This window comes from Mastomys coucha, chromosome X (genome assembly GCF_008632895.1).
Source record: "Mastomys coucha isolate ucsf_1 chromosome X, UCSF_Mcou_1, whole genome shotgun sequence".
Lineage (NCBI taxonomy): Eukaryota > Metazoa > Chordata > Mammalia > Rodentia > Muridae > Mastomys > Mastomys coucha.
The window spans coordinates 126,465,425-126,470,943 of record NC_045030.1 but is presented as its reverse complement, the minus strand read 5'-3'; the positions used below and the strand labels follow the sequence as shown (position 1 = coordinate 126,470,943).

At 35.8% G+C, this 5,519-nt stretch overlaps 1 pseudogene; it reads left to right on the top strand.

Annotated features, from left to right (window-relative positions):
• Positions 1-294: 294 nt before the first annotated feature.
• Positions 295-5,519, top strand: part of LOC116093935 — a 7,715-nt pseudogene continuing 2,490 nt past the window's right edge.

The window sequence follows — 5,519 nt, the reverse complement described above, 5'->3', positions numbered from 1 at the left end:
GATTTGTTGATTGCTAAAGTATAGTAAGGAAACTTAGTCTGCATATTGATTTTATATTCTGAAATATTTATACTCACATAGCTGTTTTGGAATGAGCTTTTTCATTAGTGTTTTTTTCATTTAGGATCATTTAATCATATATCATCAGAGATAATTTTGAAAGTTTTTAGTTTCTCGACTTGTATAGTTATTGTCACTAAAAACTCATTACTCATTACTACATAGAGTATAATTGACAAAATTGAGCATCTTTCTTTTCCTTGGCATCTGAATAAAAGGCTAAAATGTGTCACCATGATGGTAGAAGTAGCGATTGTATACATGATCTTCATCAAGCCGATCTACTCTTTGACTTATTCGTATGTGGTTTTGTATGGTAAAAGTGTTGTATGTTGTCAAACTATTTTCTTGTATTTACTGAGGTGGTCATGTATCCAATTGTTCTTCATTCCATTAATGTAGTAAATTATATCGGTTAATCTTTCATATATCTAATCAAATAAGCATTCTATTGTGCTGCGAATCTGAAATATCCCCCACATAATTTCTTTGAAACTTGGCTCCAAGCTGGAGGTGGGACCTATTGGAAGCAAGTATATTGCTGGGAGTAGGCCTCTATGTTTTATATCCCATCTCTCCTTCTTGTTTATTTTATCTTTTAGATTTTATGTCATTGTATAGAACCACCTTAAATTTCTTCTGTCATGCCTCCCCACAATAATGGATTGTATCTATTGTTGAACTGTGAGTCTCAATCAATTAAGTTACATTTTCTTGTCAGATATTAGGTCAAAGCAGTAAGAAATGTAACTTAGACATAATCCAAATAAAAAGTCTAATGATTGTGGATTAATAGTACTTTTAGTGTATTTAGTATGCTATCCCACTCAGTTATAAGTATATTGCTTAAAATTGTTGTATCAATCATGGTAAGACATGATGGTTTATTGCTTTCTTTTTATTTTCATTTAATTTGTTCTTTGACAGTTTAAATAAAATATAATTCATCCTGTTTTCTCTCAATCATGACCACTTTTATTTAATTTGAAAACCTGACATTATCCCCTTCTCCCTATGTGTCCCTTTCCCGAATTTATGTCTTTTTTGTTTTGATTTAACAAGGCTTATCTTTTCAGTCATGGGTTCTCATTTATCCATTAGACTTGGGAGGGCCCACCACTTGGAATACATCAAAAGACAATCAATATCCCACTACAAATGGTATATTAGTAGCCAACTCTGCTGGCTAGTTTTATGTAGACTGAATGCAAGCTAGAATTTTCTGAAGAGAGGAAACTTCAATTGAACAAGATGACAGCATAAGATCCAACTGTGGTGCATATTTCTAAATTGGTGTTTTATAGGGAAAATGTCTAGTTCACTGTAGGTCTGTGGGTTGTACCATCTCTGTGGGGTTGGCCAGATTTTACAAGAAAGCAAGCTAAGCATACTATGATGAGCCAGCCAGTAAGCAGCACCCTTCCATTGCCTCTACATCGGCTCCTGCTTCTGATTCCTGCTCTGTTTGAGTTCCTGCCCTGATTTCCTTCAATGATGAACAGTGATATGGAAGAGTAAACCAAATAAACCCTTTCTTCCCCTACTTGCTTTTGTCCATGGTGTTTCATAATAGCAATAGTAATCCCAACTAAGATGTCAACCATTCCGCTGTAAAGGGTAGAGCCCCAGGAAACTGTCCATAATCCATGATTAGCACTTAATATGCCCTGTCTTATGCATGCCAAATTCAGGCAACATAGCCACTGTGAAATCATGATTGCAAAGGCTGTGTTCTACCCTTAAGATAGCATTTTGTAGCACTCTTTCCTATCTTCTGGATTTTACATTGTATAAATTTAGGGTTGAACACTCAACTATTACTTATTTTGTCTTTCTCTGGCTGTGTTAATTTTCTAGGGCTACAAGAGCCAAGTAATACAAAATCATTGGCTTAAACATTAAAAAGCTATTTTGTTAAAAGTTCTTAAGGGTAAAAATGTGATACCAGTGTGATCATATGATCTTGCTGAAGTATCTTTCTTTTGTTTCCCCACAGTTTCATTCTGTATATCTTTTCATAAGCATGAAAATGAAGCATATCCTTCATTTGCATGCCTGTCTGGTGTCTCTTTGTTTTCTATAATATTTTTTAGTATATGAACCAGATTGGAATAAGGCTAGCCCAGTTAGTCTATTTTTAACTTAATTATCATTTTAAATTATTCACTTGAATTGATTTTTAAATGTTCCTCCTCCATATGTAGCCCTGTTCTGAGGTATTCAGAGTTAAGAATTCAGTGTATGAATTTTCGAAGAATACAATTAAATCTACAACAAATCTGCTCTCTTAAGCCTCAAATTCATGTCAATCTCACATATAAAACACATCCGTGCTCTCCAACAAGCTAGCAGATGTTTTAGCCTGATCTAGAAACACATTTAATTATTGAATTTTATTGAAATATCATGTTTGATTGTGGATGTAGCATGATGTCTAATAACGGTGTCATTTGTATACAAATACATTCCAATTCAAAAACTGAGAAAATGAAGTATGGGTTCCTAGTTCCAAACAGGCCCAAAACATGAATGGGCTACTGTCTACTCTATAACATTTTAAGTCTCTAGAGTTATGATCTTGGACTCCATTGTCTGAGCATAACTTGGTGGCAGCCTTATTATCACTGTGGGATAGGTCTCTCTTATAGTTTCTTTAATCTCTTAGATGAAATAACTTAAAATAGAACTTGGGGAAAACTAAAATAGAATTATTGGAGACCCAGGGATTAAAAAACAGGGCAGGGTAGCTGAAGTTCTTGTTAGCTACCGTGAGGAGGGAGATGAGAAAGGAAGAAAGCAAGCTACATTTTATATGTTAGAGGTTATGAAATCAGGCAGATTCAACAACAGAAAGGTGCAAGTGTCCAAAAGGAAGAATAGTTTCTTCAGACAGAGAGAGAAAAGTATGCTTGGAGGAAAGTGGAGATTTTTGGATTCTTTGGAGTTTTGGTTAAGTTATAATGATGGTTTTGGGAGGCAGACAGGTGAAAGAATATTTTGTTGAAGCAGACAAAAGTAAAAGAAGGTTTTACTTAAACCAACATAGATGAAAGGATGTTTTGCTATAGCAAACATGTAAAAGGACACAAAATGTTTAGAAAGAATATAAGTATGACACCACAAACAGTGGGAGCTGGAACATTGGTTCACCTTGCTTTGTCTTGCTAGTTTTGCAGTCTTGCTAGTCTTGGCTGACAACACACGTGTTGGTTCACCTTACATTTCATTACTGAGATTAGCTTGTGACAACTTTATAGAGAGATACCCACAAAATAAATTCTCTTGAGATTCCTGTGGCTTCTTGATGTTTCTACTGATTCAGGCTGATAGGCAAGCCTCATGATTTCTTCTGGGAATGAACTGCTGTGTGGTGTTTGCTAGTGGTCTGGATTGAGATCAAAGGAGATTGGAATTGCCTCAAAAAACTATTTCTAAACAGTTAGGTCTACTTCCCCCATATCCTAATAATCATTCTTTTCCCCAGCCTCCAATGGGTGGTAGACTAGAGCAGAGATTGAACTCTTATTAAAGTAGGTTCTGAAAATATATATTGCTACAATGGAGGTCCAGGGCAAGCCAACAAAGGATTTAGTCAGCTTCTGGAAAAAGTTTGTAAAAAGTGTGTTTCATGGAAAGGTTATGGGTTTTGTTTTGTAAATTAAGACTCTGAAATCAGGCAAGGTTTAATAGCAAATATTTGAAAAGCAGATCCACTAACAGGTCCAAAGTAGGATGGATCCAGCTCAAGGGGAGGTCCCAAGGTGTAACACTATTACTGAGGCTATGGAGCACTCACAAAAAGGGACCTAGCATGACAGCACTCCCAAAGACCCAACAAGCAATTGAAAGAGTCAGATGCAGATATTTTTCACCCAATCAATGGGGAGAAGCAGCTGACCCCTGTTGTTGAATTTGGGAAAGGCTGAAAGAAGCTGAGGAGAAGGGCAACCCTGTAGGAGGACCAGCAGTCTCAATTAATCTGGATCCCTAATTTATGTGCTGACCATGAGATCTTGCGTCACTATTAAGATAAATACTTCAAAAGTATGCAGAGCTTGCCAGAGACAGATCCATTAGAAGGATACTCCACTAGGGCGCTGAATGCACTCATGGGAATAGAGCTGTAGATAAAAGGAAAGAGAAGCAGAACTACTAAAACATCAGGCTTTCTGAGGCACCAGCTACAAAGCAGTCCAATAAATGGCAACTAGAAAAGCTAAAAGGACACTCTATCCCAAGACCTTTATAGTATACTCCTACTGTAATGTGCAAAGGAGATCTGACTTACATGTTTAAGATTTAGTGTCCACGTTTCTGGGTTCCACAGTTGCTTTTGGTTGTGTGGTATCCCTTTCTAGAATATTAGCAAACAATAAAGGGAACTAGCTGTAAGAATGTGTTATTCTTCAAGGAAAAATCACCACAAAGCTAATTCACTGATTAGCAGTAGTAGCTGCTACTACTATTACAGGTCCCAAGGTGCAGAGACAGGTGTCTCATTTACATTTTTTCCTTTCAGTGGGTCATGCTTCTACAACACATAGTTTCATTCAGGGCCTTTTTGTGGTGGAACTACCCTATAGGACATTTAGAGAAGTGTTGCAATTCCATCAGAGTGGTAATGACAAGATAATATGCAAGAGCCTTTATAAATACATGTCCTTATAGATGTCTTGTTCTTTGGAATTTCAGATAGTTAACGTTTTAGGACTGTTTAGTATGATTCACACTTCTAAAACGAGGATAACTAAAATAATTCCATAGCAAAACAAACCTTTGTCTGTAGCACGAGGTTAGTTCAGGTCTCCTAGAATAGGAGGTATGTCTTCCTCTTTTATTGTTTGGAAGTTAACACTTTGGGGGATTAATTCCCTAACTATTCAAAATAATTCACAAGTGATACTACTTATTTCTGAATGGTTCTTATTTTTGACGAAGTGGAGAGTTTTATTTTTTCAATTGAGACTCTTTACTACTTCATGAAAGTTTATATTTACACTTCTTCCACTATTCTTCCTTGATTAATTGTGACTTTTAAAGAATGTGTCTATCTTGCTTAGGTTATCCAAATTAATGTGTACAAATCTTTACTCATTTCTTATATTCTTTTTTTTCAACATTTCATGTTTTATTTTCTTGTTTCTCCCTCTTTTATTCCACTATTCAGTAATTGCTTACAAAAGTATTACAATTTATGTGGAATTTTGGTATAATCTGAAAATTTTTCCATTCTTTTATTTTTTAATTTATTCTTTAATCTTTATTTACAGTCCACACTTTATTCCCCTTTAGGTCCATGTTCTGAATGTTCTACATCTCATATCTCCTCTCCCCATCTTCAAGAGGATGACCCCACCCCCACCCCAACCCCATTTTACCAGACCTTCCCACTCCCTGAGGCCTTAGCTCTATCAATATTTCTTATACTTATGAGCCCTAATATCACTGTATATCTTTAT